This window comes from Camelus dromedarius, chromosome 1 (genome assembly GCF_036321535.1).
Source record: "Camelus dromedarius isolate mCamDro1 chromosome 1, mCamDro1.pat, whole genome shotgun sequence".
In the NCBI taxonomy this organism is placed as follows: domain Eukaryota; kingdom Metazoa; phylum Chordata; class Mammalia; order Artiodactyla; family Camelidae; genus Camelus; species Camelus dromedarius.
The window spans coordinates 55,000,588-55,015,060 of NC_087436.1; positions in this window are offsets into that span (position 1 = coordinate 55,000,588).

The following is a 14,473-nucleotide window of genomic DNA, read 5'->3' on the forward strand; positions in this document are numbered from 1 at the left end:
TCTGATTCGAACTTGACTGATAAAAGGGCCTTATAGGCTATATTATGGTAAGAGTTATTCTGGAAACAATGGCAAAAATTACTTTAAGTAAGACTTGTGACTTAGTTATATATCTACTGTAGAGTTATCACTTTGGCTGTTGTGTAAAGAATAAATAGAAAGGCAAAACTGGTGGCAGGAGGAATAGTTAGAATGGCTCCTGTGAAAATCTGGGTGAGAAGGGATGACCTGGGCTATGAAACCTGCAGTAGGCCTAGAGAAGTGTGAGTGGACTCCAGCCATAGAAAGAGGTGAGCTCCAGTCCTTATCAGTTCTATGAAGGGTGAGAAAAAAAAAGATGATTCAAGTTTCCCATCTTAACATCCATATGAATGGTAGTGCTATTTACTGAGACGCAAAGACGAGGAGCAGGCTGGAGAATGAGTGATAAATTCAGTGTTGGAATGCCAAGTTGGTTGTTTATGAGATATAGTAGAGCTGTGTAGTACTCCCAGGTATGACAGGCTGGAGCTTGAGAGAGAAATCTGTCCTGGAGAAATAAACAAGGGAGTCATCACCATGAAAAGTGCAGTTGAAGCCATAAAAGTAGACAGTGTTGCTTGAGAAGTTTAAAGTGGTGGATCTTAAGCTTGATCAGGTCACAGAATGATAGTTTCCCTCATATTATCATGTGTAAGCACATAGTGACCCTGTTGTAACCAAGGGAGCAGGTCAGGAGAAAGTCCTTCAAACCCCAGATTATGGGGCCTGGACTGAAAAGGCTCAGTCAACATTTCTCTCTCTCTGCTTATTACCCGAATGTCCATTTCTAATCCACTCACAACTGTCTGTCTCTCCACCTCTCAGGTTGTTTGCTGAGGGTGCTGCTTACAGCCTGGGACAAAGACCACTGGTAGTCTTGTAAATGTCCCTTGCTTGGTATACAGGTGTCCCAGGCATACTACCTTTCCCAAGGAAAGAACCCTATTCCCTTCCTTGCTTGTAGTTATAGTTGTCTCCTGTGCTTAGTTCTCATTAACAGAAAGTGAATGGAAATCATGTGAGCCATTCTAGGCCGAGACTTTTAAGAAAAACTCTTTGGTTTATGCAGTGCCTTATCTATCCCTCCTGATGGTTAGAGAGTGATCCACAATTTGGGGACAACCAAGCCACAAAGTGGAAAAGTCTTACTCTTAGAATTTCTGTGTGAAGAGAGCTTCCCATTGAGTGGGAATGCTTGCTTTTACTTTGGACTGTTGCAGAAGTGAGATACGATTTCTGTTTGTTGAGACAAATATATTTGTGTCTATCTTTTATAGAACATTAGCCCACACCAACTAATACACTGCATAATTTGTGAGTTTCTTTTACATTCTGCTTCATTCCAACTAGTCTTGCTCCATGTATCTTGCATCTAACATTTCTTGAGGGAAGGGATCCAATTGGCTTTGTAGATTACCATCTGATCAAATATTTCATTCTGACACAGATTTTCTTGCCAATCACCTGGTCCCTCTTATGCTCATTTATAGGTGACTGCCTTAAGGTTAGTCACAGATGCTTGAAATTGATTCTGTCTATGGTAATAGGGTCAAAGGGCACTACACATGGATGTGCGTATAAGCCACTCTTTCTGACCACCTTGCTGAGAAAATGAGTGACCATTTGCCCCAGGTTTCTGGTGTAAAGTGCCAGTTTATGCCTCTTATTCCAATATAATCATTAAGACTACCCACTTCTACTCTCAAAAGTCTCCCATCTTGGAAAATAAATTACATGAAATCCCTATTCAAAAGAGGCACACCTTTCCACAGATACTTCTCCAGTGCAAAATAGGTTGCTGTGTGTAAACTCCATTTATATGTGCAATACTGACTGATGTTCAAATACCTCACATTTAAACCACTCCAATATTTCTAACTTGGCCCCCTCATTTATGCAATATAATTTTTCATGCTGTCTAATAGATTTACTCCTTGTTACCTAGCCAGTCAACTAACTCTCTTCTTTGGATGTTGGATATTTCCCTACTCAACTTCTACTTTCCTTTTTATAGTAATGGCTCCCCCTCCTTCCTTGTGCAAACACTTAGCAATGTGTTTGGTCATATGGTGCTGCCTCCACCCTCAGCTCCAGGCAGTACTAATCAGAGCCTTATATTTCCCTGGCCAATCAGATCAAATGAAGGTTGGATTTATAGCCTAAGCAGCATAACTATGCAATCATAACTACTTCTAAGACTTGCTAGAGTAACAGAGAGGGAGCTGTCTCTCTCCAAGGAGAGAGGAGTGTGAAGAGAGATAGATAAATTCCTGACAGTCATATCTAAATATGAATCCAGAAGATCCTGATTCCAGACTATCCATGGAGACTTTCAGTAGTTAGCTAATAAATTAATTCATTTGACATTTAAGAGAGTCATAATATATGTCTCTAACTTGCTCTTTTGTACCTTTGCTCATGCTGTTCCCTCAAATTGAGGAATTTTCCATTTCATTCTTTTGCCAATCCAGCTTCATTATTTTGGGATTAGACAAAAGCACTCATCTATCTTCACAGATTCTTTCTGGACTAACTTTATTCTACTGTTATCAATCATTTACTTTGAAAACATCAGCCTTTACATACAAGTTCAAGCTGAAAGGCAACAGATGCTTGTTATGTAAAGTAACCAGAGCACTGCTATTAGGGGGAGATTAGTAGGATTCCATTATGCACAACATCCTTTCCAGAGAATTGCAACAACTGAACTAATCAGTATATCACCAGCGTATATCAGAACTCTTTCATTTGAACATGAGAGAAACTCAACTTGCATCAAGTTAATTAAGAAAGAATCCATTGGCTCCTGTCTCTGGGAAATGCTGGTAGAGATCTCACTGAGGGCTGGAACCAGGAGTTCAAACCAGAGCTTGTTCTCTTATTTTCCATCTCTCAGCTCTCTTTCCTTCTTGTGTTTGCTTAATGCTGCAAATATACTCTGCAAATAGTGAGGAATATGGCTGTGACTATCCTTTCAGTTTAGCAGCCCTATCCATGAAATGCAATACTTCAAGCTAACAGTCAAATAAAAGTTCAGGGGAGAATTCTTTGAGCTTGGATCCATCCATGGAACAGTCACTGAGGTAAAGGGTATGGAGTTCTCTCATTGGCAGGGTCTCTCTTAGCCCATATGGCTCCACAGCCTTTGTACAAATGAGCAAATGATCTCCCTACTAGGTAGAGGCAGCCCTGCAGGTAAACAGCTTGGCAAGCAGATGGAGCCTTTATGAGAATTAGAAAAAGGTGACCTTTCTCCGGGCATGTAGACCCCATGCCAAGGTACACAGCTTGGGCAGAGAAGCATGGCTAGATTTCAGGTCCCACTCACTGTCTTGGCCAGACATCCTTAGGCACAACAAACTGTATAAGGGGGCCCCCCCTCATTGGTCATTGTGGTTCATATGATCACCATTTGTTGGAGCCAGGTAATGAAGGTAGGGGTGAGATACAGGCAGGGAAAGTCACCATGACTGCATGACCCAGGTCCAGACATATATATAGAAGGAGTGGCTCCTTAAAGGCAAAATATTAAAAAGACAACCATGCTCACTTCAACATTCCACTGAGATATAATTTCTCAATTTTATAATAATTTTTAAAATTCAAAGTAGAAATTAGAATACTTTGTTATCTAACAGCTAAATAAATAAGAGAAATATGAGTATAAATCTTTTCTTATATAGAATATGCAGATAGGCAACTTTTTTCTCTTTAATTTTTTCTTTTTTTAAATTTAATGTACGTGAAATTAACTAGCTTAATTTACAAGTAAAATAACCTTGAATTCTTCTCTTTTCAAGTATAGTGTGAGAAATTAAATGCAATGTACATAATAGCCCATCCTTGCTACCTGCTTTATTTTTTGCTTTGAAGTAAGTAGTCTCAGTGTACAGCCTGCTGCTAGGTTAATTACTTAACTAAAGGATGAGTTCCTAATGCTTGATCTCTCAAGGAGAACTCTGCCTCTCACCTTAGTTCATTAATGTTAAAGTCTGGCCCTTTCAGAGTCCCTTCTTATGACCGCTATTTTCGTATTGCAATAATATTATAATGACAGTAACAGTAAATACTTTGCTGACTGGACTATGCCCCATCCCCAGTTGTGATTTTCACATGTCAAGCAGATTAATGTTAAGTTTACCCCCACTGTAGAATCTGATTCCCTCCTTGTGTTTAACTAGATAATTTGTTTTGTTTTCTTTCTTTCTTTTCTTTTTTGAATATGCCATTACCCATCATCTCTTTCCCCTCTATTATACTTTCAAAGCCAAAATTCCTCTTAGAGGGCTCCATGTTTTTATAATTATATTTTTCTTGATTTTTAAAATGAATATGAACACAGAAAAATATTCACAGCTGCAAATTGGTTTCCTCAGAATATAGGTATTTTTATACTTCTTTTTTTCAGTTGAAATATTTGCGACTTTCTACCGTGTTTAAAATATATGTGTTTTTATATCACCTTGGATCCTGTTTTCTATTTCTTTTATGATTATACAACCTCTGAAGGAAGATATACAATAAAAGCTTGATAAATATTAAATGAATTATAGTTATATGTTAATTCTATAAATTAAAATCCTTTCACAAAAATTATGTGAGCTTTATTGAAAACTAGTAGATCTAAAAGAAGCAACAATTTTCCCTCTGTTTAGAAAATACGAATAGAATGACATAAAAATGGAAATAATAAGTGTTGTAAAATAGACAAAAATTATACTCTCAGTGTGTTGCTTGTGATAGAAGACACTTTAGTTGAATGTCAATAAAGGTGATTTACCTGATTCACACCTGATTATGTGGTGATGTGCTACCTATTGTGAATGATAATATACAGTGGAGGTTTAGACTTAAGAGTCAGGACTAGTACAGAAGTAACTGGTTAAGTATCTGTGCCGTAGAAAATAGGACAGCATAAGGGCACTAGGAAGCTATTGCAAGGACATTAAAGAAATAAGGGGAAAGCTGTGAAAAAGGCAATGAATAGAAGACCAAACCTTTTGCCCAAAATATTTCTTAGAACCTAAGAGTGGATATAATGCTAAAATGAAGATAAAGTAGGTAACTGTACTTTTTCATTATCTGCTTGCCATTGTGAAAAGTTGTTTAGCAACAAAAACAACACAGAAGTGTTGAACAGTACCATTCATCAATATTCACAGATGCAGGGAATTTCATTCTGATTTTAATTCCTTATGTAAAGTAAAATTAAAAAAAATGTTTTACTAAGACCGATGATCTGTTTAAGAACTTTTAGAACTTACATTCTTAGTTCTTATCTTCTTATCCTAGTTAATTACAATTCCACTCAGATACAACCTTCCATTTCTATTATGGTTTTATAAATATTTTGTGTATGGATTGAATATCTATGTGGGATGTCTTCAAATATTAACTGTGTTTATTGTGATGCTCGTTTGTTTCTCTCTCTTCTAACTATATTCCTAAAATAGGATCAATTTATATTAGTTAATCTATTTTAAACCTATCATCTTCCCTAGCTTATGACATTTTGTAAAAGTCTTCATAGTATTTCACTGGACACAATATTAAAATATAAATTCAATTGCAACATTTAAGCAGTCTATTGATTGTAAGGTAGGGAAATCCTAAGTCCAACTAGATTAGACAAAAAGTGTAATTTATCAGTCTAAAGAACAAAGAAAATTTAAACATCTGATATGTGAGAAGATCAAGAATGGCATGTAGACCTCAGAAGTAAATAGAACAGAGCCTCAGATGCCCCTGTAACTGTTATTAAAATTCCATTATCTCTAGAAAGTAAGAAATATGATTAATGACAACTTCCAAATTTCATATGGTAAAGTTGAGTTTTTTTCTCAAATTTGATATAAATTACCAGTGGACAACTACTGGCTTGACTATGACTGTGACTGTGACTCAGGTTTGCTTAACTTGGGTCATAGTACCATCCTGGGCTAGTCAAAGGGACTAAAGAACAGAGTCGTAGAAGATCATGGTTGCAACAAGGAAAGGGACGATACCAGAAAGAATGGGGCTGCTGTTGCAATTCCTGAAGAATTGAGACATTAGATTAAAAATTATGATTGTTATATAAATTATAAGCTTTATAAATTTAATATATAAATGTACATAAACATAAAATATATATAAATATATAAATAAAATAAATACATATATAAAATTATTATTATAATCAAAGACTATCCTAATAGTAAATGGCTACAGAGTGTGTTTTAAAATACATGAAAATTTTAGAGAATTTAAAAATATCCATAAAATTACAATATATCACATTTATTAAACAGGAAGCTAAATTTAAAGCTTCAACTGAGATGCTGAAGTAAGATAGATTTTTGATATTTAATGAGTTGGATATACCAAAATGTACTAGTCATGAGAAATACTCAAGAACTAAGTTCCCTGCCTCTACCTGTTAGCGGTATAGCCCAGATTAAGAGGGAAGTTGGAGTGAAATATGGAAAGGATTTGTTGGAGAGAGGTGCTGTTATGTCCTACTCAGTCACAAGGGAAGGGTGGATAAAGTAACCAGATAAAATACAGAATGCCCAGTTAAATTCAAAATTCAGGTAAATAATAACTTCTGTATAAGTTTATCCTAGATGCTGCATTATTTGTTGTTTATCTGAAGTTAATATTTAACGGAGAGTCTTGTATTTTATCTCTTAAGAGTAAAGGGACTTAATCTAATCATCAGCCATTTAGAGGGACTTCAAAAGGACTACCCAGAGAATATGGCCACACTGGAAACTTAGAAGTTGTGCCAGACACAGAGTAAGAAGGCCAGAATGATCTGAATAGCAGAATGGTGGCCTACTCTTTTTCAGAAGAAGAGAGGACCTGTAAGAATTGGCCATGAAAAAAAATATGGGCCACAGAAAAATGCTTGCAGGAATGGAGCCCTCTTGAATCCTGTCCAAGAATCTATGTGAGAATAGGCAGCTAGAAAGCCAAGAGTGGAGGAATGGTGGGCAGAAGGCGGAGGGGCATGAGGAGGTAGCTGGGACAGGACAGACGTATGACAGATTGTATGGTTCACTCAGGCACTATCCAGAGGATCCCAGTAACCATTCTTGGAGGTTTCCAGGAAAGCAACTCTGAGACCAGGATTCAATTTTCAACCTATGTCAAGCTCAAAGAACATAAAGACTACCTTATCATAGTACCAGCTAATACAAATTTTCTATGTTCCATTTTTCCCAAAATCTAACACAAGAAAGACTAAAAGCTTGAGGTAGGATTATGAGCAGAATAAAGGGAAAAAGCTAATCATACCCCTTCGTGAAAAAAGAGGCTGCTGCTGGTGAGGGGTGGGGTGGTTAGGGGTTGTGGAGAAAAGTGACCAAGAACTTAACTTTTCAATGAGTCATGAAGATTTAAGCTACTGTGCTGGAAGTTTCTTCTTTTTTTTTTTTCAGTGACAGTAGTAGGGACTATACCCAGGATCTTGCGCATGCTAAGCATGTGCTCTACCACTGAGCTATACCCCATCTCGGTGCTGGATATTTCTAACTGAATAATTTGGAGGGTTTCTGTGGAATAAAGTGATTTTATAACTTTTTAAAGAGTTGACAATAAGAAAATTTTTCTCTGGATAAATTTTGAAAGGGCAATGAGAGCTTATAAAGTTGTACTGATTATATTTCATTTAGTCATGGTTTGTTCAACCTACCAGTTAACATGTGTGTGTTTACTATTTTTTAGGATTCAATTGTAAAAGTCTGTGAAGGATTCAAGTATTAAAAGAGCATAAGGATTTGACATTTTGGTAACTTATATCATGAAAATAATCATTTTCTTATATAGAATGATTATTGTGAAAAGAATTAAATTTTTAATGTGTATAACACAAAGTTAATCTCATTTTAGGTTGGATGAATTTTGATAAAGAATAATAACAAACTTTTTGCTGGAGGAATTGGCTGTAGAACTTTGTTTTTCCTATTAGGTGTCTAGAAAATATGTTTCCAGTTATACTAGAAACTGATGACACCATAATCAGAGGAACACAATGTATAAAATAAATCGCACACTATTCACACTGATAGTTCTGCCACTGTTTCTTGAGGAATGAGTTTTCCAATGGCAGACTCTTTGGGCATCTTCTTCTGATATGTGTGTTTCTATTCACCATTTCCTTGGCTTCTCTGTGCTTTGATATAGCCATTTTCAGGCAAGTCAGCTTGTCTTAGATTTGATATATAGCTCAAAAATATACTGTCAAGAATAATAGGTTGTTTCAGGGTGACAGAAGGGATGGTCCATGGCATAGGACTCTAATAGTTCATTGGAAAATGCAGGCTCAGAAAGGACCAATTTGATGGAATTTAAATGCATCATAAGGTTTTAAATCATTTTAGTTGCTTAGATAAATCAGCACAATTTGCAAACAGGTACTGCATCTAAATAAGATATTTGTTAAGCAAACAAAAAGGCAACAAAAAAGTAATGTGCTTGGAGTTAATACATATTGTATATTGAGAATATATAAGATTATTATTTCATTGTGTGATATGGTAGTAGGCCTTTTGAGATTATTATACTCAGAACTTATACATTTATTTAAATTTATTTTCAACACATTAATAGCAATTAGAGAAAATAATGTTTTAAGTGAGGAGTTCCCTGAAATCTTGTAGATATACTAAATTTATGGGTTTAGATGTCCAAATTAGCCATCCTTAATATGTGCTTTAAAAATATAAGTCTTGAATACTCAATGATTCCTTCATTCCTCTGTTCTCATTCCTGAATGAGGATGAATTTGCGCTGCCATTATCAAGCATGAAATAGGAAAAATTTAGATTAGATTTTTTTTTTTAAGGGTAGAACTATCCTTTTAGATGTCTACACACAGTGGAAACAGATGCTTCTCTATTTTCCATCATGTCCAGCCATGGTGCCCCTGTCAAAATGATGTTAAACATTTGTTGTATTTACATTATAACCACCACTCCCTTTTAAAACCAGGCATTATAAGCTCTTACCTATCCCTTGGCATATACGTTAAGTCAAGCCTTTCCAAGGCTCCAAGTCTTCCAACTGGGGCTGTTTCAATTCCAAGATTAAGAATTGCAGAAATGTGATTACACAGGTATCTTGTGCTGGTTAAAGGGCCACTGTGATGCGTTTTAGGCCTAAATTCCATTCTTTGTTATACAAGTATAATAATTATACAGCAGTAAATTAAACTTAAAAAAGCAATTTATATAAAAAAGTATGGAAATATAATTTTCCCATTTAAAGGAATGCCAAGGGCATTTTTTTCCCTACTGTCAAGTGATGATTAACTACATTTAATGAAGATATGGTATATATGTTACAAGAATCTTACAAGAACTTAGGGGAAAAGACTTTAATGCTCTTAGAGACCAACATGTATTAAGCTTGTAGTGCACTTTCTTCAATTTTCCTTCTCAGAAAATAATAGTAAATTTTTTGGATCCAAGAAATGAGAAAAAAATTTTCTGCTTGTTTTCCTGCAGGAGAGAACCCAAAATGCCTCTCCTGTGGTAGTCTCAGAGAGCTCTCCTTTTATGAGAGACACTTTCTATTTATAAAACAGTCAACAGTGGAAGTAGCAAATCATGATTAGCTTAAAAAAAAAAGAAAGGTAAAATGGTTGACTTACAATATCCCAATTTCTAACTGCTTGGAACACAGTATTCATGTTCACAGCTAAAAGGAATCATCAATTCATCAAATATAAAAATTAGCAGTAATGATTTTACTTTCATCCTAGATAACTGAATCAGTAGCTCCACTTAATTCAATTGGTATTTCACAATCCTCGCAAAATAGTTTTGAGTCCCAGGTCTGCTATAAAATTCAAAATATTGCCTTATTGTCCTAGAATTTGTTTTCCTTCTGCAATTACAGGATAAAACATGACTAAGTTGGTAAAGATTTAATACTCTGATACTCTTATTTTGTAGATAAGTGAGGTGAATTAAGTGAGAGTTCATGGTTAGATACTAGAAATATGTATGTTTTCTTTAGCTTTGTTTTTCAAATTATGATAGTAAAAGAATGTCATTTTTCCAACACTGGCTTACCTCCAGTACAGCATCTATCTCTGTGTAACATTTCTGCCATTTGTCCCTGATTTTTGATTCATCATGATACTGAGAAAACATTCTACTTAAATGTTTCTAGAAATAAGGGCACTTGGTTGCTGACCTTATTTGAAGTGAATGAAAAACAGGGTGATACCAAGAGGATTCTTTTTCCACCTTGGGCGGTACTCATTTTGTGACCTTGGGAAAGCCTTCTCATTTCTCTATGCTTCAGATTTACTAAATCATGTTATTAATTGTCTTAGTGTTTAACATTTGTTAAATATTAAATGTGTGCCATTTTATATTTTAGATGTATTACATACTCCACTATAGGCAAAATAATCTTACAAATTAGGAGTCAAACTCCTCATTTTACAGATGAAGTAGCTAAAAGTCCAGGAAGGTAAATGGCTTGCTGAGGTCAAACACCAAACAAGAAGCAGGCTCAAGAAGCAGGATACAAATCAAAAAAATACATTGCTATGATTTATGCCTTAGAGTGTTCTGCCTGTGTTCTCCTTTAGGAGTTTTATGGTTTCAGCTCTTACATTTAGGTCTTTTTTTTTTATTTATTTGTGTATATGGGGAAAGAAAATGTTCTAATCTCATTCTTTTAACTGTAGCTGACCATGTTTTCGTAGCACCACTTATTGTTGAGACTAAGTTTTCTCCATTGTATATTCTTTGCTGCTTTGTTGCAGATTAACTGACCATAAATGTGTGGGTTTATTTTTGAGCTTTCTATTCTGTTCCATTGATCGATGTGTCTGTTTTTGTACAAGCACCATACTATTTTTGATTATAGTAACTTTGTAGTATAGTCTGAGATCAACTTTTTTTTTTCCCCCTCAAGATTACTTTGGCAATTCAGGCTCATTTGTGATTTCATATAAATTTTAGGATTATTTGTTCTAGTTCTGAGAAAAATGTCATGGGTGTTTTGATAGAGATTGTAGTAAATCTGTAGATTACTATGAGTAGTATGGACATATTAATAATATTAATTCTTCCAATCCAAAACATAGGATATCTTTCCATTTCTTTGTATCATTCTCAAATTCCTACATCAGTCTTTTATAGTCTTTTACCTCCTTGGTTAAGTTATTCCTAGGTATTATATTCTTTTTGATGTGATAGTAAATAGGTTTGTTACCTTAATTTCTCTTTCTAATACTTTATTATTAGTGTATAGAAAAACAACAGATTTCTGTATATTAATCTTGTATCCTGAAACTTTATTGAATTCATTTATTAGTTCTAATAGGTTTTTTTTTTTTTTTTGGTGGAGATAAATTTAGTGTTTTCTATATATAGTATCATGTTATCTGCAAATTATGTCAGTTTTACTTCTTTCCTTCCAATTTGAATGCCTTTTATTTCTTTTTATTGTCTGATTGTTGTGGATGGGACTTCAAATTGAAGTGGCGAGAGTGGGCATCCTTGTCTTGTTCCTAATTTAGAGAAAGAGCTTTTAGCTTTTCGCCATTGGGCGTGATGTTAACTGTGGGTTTGTCATAAATGGCTTTTATTATGTTGAGATATGTTTTGTTTATACCCACATTGATGAGCATTTTTATCATGAATGGATGTTGAATTTCGTCAGATGCCTTTTCTGTGTCTATTGAGATGATTATGTAATTTTAGCCTTTCTTTTGTTAATGTAGTGTATCACACTGATTGTTTTGTAAATTTTGAACTATCTTTGCATCTCCAGAATATAACCCACTTGATAATGGTGTATGATAGATTTTATATATTGTTGGATTCAATTTACTAATATTTTGTTAGGATTTTTGCATCTATATTCATCAGAAATATTGTTTTGTAATTTTCCTTTTTGTAGTGTCTTTGTCTGATTTTAGTATCAGAGTAATGGTGGCCTCATAGAATGAATTTGGGAGTGCTCCATCCTCTTTGATTTTTTGAAATAGTTTGAGAAGATAGGTAGTAATCCTTTTTCATATGTTTTGTGGAATTCTCCTATGAATTGGTCCAGTCCTGGACTTTTGTTTGCTGGGAGGTTTTTGTTTTGTTTTGTTTTAAATTACAAATTCAAATTCACTATGAATGTTACGTCTGTTCAGATTCTCTGTTTTCTTCCTGGTTCAGTCTTGGGAGGTTGTGTTTTTCTAGAAATGTGTGTATTTCTTCATGGTTGTCCAATTTGTTGACATATAAGCTGTTATTAGCATTCTTTTATGATTTTTTGCATCTGTGTTGTTATTTCTTCTCTTTAAATTCTTATTTTGTTTATTGGGATTCTCTCTCTTTTCTTCCTGATAAGCCTGGCTAAAGATTTAACAGTTTTGCTTAACTTTCCACAGAATCAGCTCTTGGTTACAGTGATCTTTTCTTTTGTGTGTGTGTGTGTGTGTGTGTGTGTGTGTGTGTGTATGTGTGTGAGGGGGGTGTCTCTATTTTATATTTCCTCTCTGATCTTTATTATTTCCTTCCTTCTGCTTAATTTGGGATTTGTTTTTTCTTCTTTTTCTAATTCCTTTAGGTAGAAGTTTAGATTATTTGAGATTTTTCTTGTTTCTTAAGGTAGACCTGTATTTCTATAAACTTCCCTCTTAGAACTACTCTTACTGTGCCCCATAGATTTTGGAAAGTTGTGTTTCCATTTTCATTTGTCTCCAGGAATTTTCTGATTTCCTCTCTGATATTTTCAGTGAACCATTGGTTTTTTTAGTAGCATGTTTTTTAGTCTCCATGTTTTTGTGCTTTTCCCATTTTTCTTTCTGTAATTGATTTCTAGTTTCATTTTGTTATGGTTGGAAAAAATGCTTGGTATAATTTATATCTTCTTAAATTTGTTGAACCTTTTTTTGTGGCCCAGCATGTTATCTATGCTGGAGGATGTTCTATGTGTTTTTTGTGGCCTAGCATGTTATCTATGCTGGAGAAAAGAGGGTATATTCTGCTCTTTTTGGATGGAATTTCCGATATAAACTATTAAGTCCAATTGATCTATTGTGTCATTTAGGACCCCTATTGCCTTATTGATTTTCTGTCTGGATAATCTGTCTATTGATGTCAGTGGGTGTTAAAGTCTCCTACTATTATTGTATTATTGTCAGTTTCTCCCTTTATGTCTAATAATATTTGCTATATGTACTTAGGTGCTCCAGCATTGGGTACATATATGTTAATGAGTAGAATAGTCTCTTCTCATATTGATCCTTTTATCATTATATAATGCCCTTCTTTGTCTATTATTATAGACTTTGTTCTAAAGTCTGTTTTGTGGGATATGAGCAAATTGCTACCCCCACTTTCTTGTTTTCATTTGTATAAAATGTGTTTTTCCATCCTCTTACTTTCAGTCTTTGTTTGTCTTTAGCTTGGAATTTGGCCTCTTGTAAACAGCATATAGATGGGTCTCATTTTTTTTATTTTTTTTATTTTATCTAATTACTCATCCTATGTTTTTTGATTGGAACATTTAGTCCATTAACATTTAAAGTCATTACAGGTATATAGTTATTGCCATTTTATTACCTGTTTTCTGGTTGTTTTTGTAGTTCTTCCCTGTTCTTTACTTCTTTTGGTTTCTTCCCTTGTATTTTGATGATTTTTTTCAGTAGTATGCTTGTGTCCTTCTCTCTTATTTTGTCATTACCATGGGGTTCATATATGATGACCTATGACCATATCTGTTTTATACAAGTAGTACTTTAAGTTCAAACACATCCTAAAAGATTTACGTTTTTATTTCCTTCCCCCACACTTTGTTTTTTTGAAGTCATATTTTACATCTTCATCTTTATCCTTTTACTGATTATTATAGTTATACTTAATTTTACATTTTTTTTGTCTTTTAATCTTCATACCAGCTTATGTAAGTGGTTGATCTTCAACGTTTACTATATACTTGACTTTACTAGTGGAATTTTTCCTTTCCTGTAGGTACTTGCTTCTTCTTATGGCCTTTTCTTTTTCACTTAGAGAATACTCTTGAACGTTTCCTTTTGTGTAGGTTTAGTATTGATGAAATCTTTTAGTTTTTGTTTATTTGAGAAGTTCTTTATCTCTCCTTCAATTGTAAATGATAATCTTGCTAGGTAGAGTATCCTTGTAGGTTTTTCCCTTTCAGCACTTTAACTATATCATACCACTCCCTTCTGGCCTACAAAGCTTCTGCATAAAAACCAGCTAATTACCTTATGGAGGGTCCATTGTTTGTCACTCTTTGTTTTTTCCCTGTGTTGCCTTTATAATTCTCTCTTTATATGTAACTTTTGTCATTTGAACTATGATATGTCTTGGTGACTCTATTTGGGTTCATCTTATTTGGGACCCTCTTTGCTTTCTATTTCTGAATGTCTGTTTCCTTCTTCAGGCTGAGAATGTTTCAGTCATAATTTTATTAAATACATTTTCAACCCTCT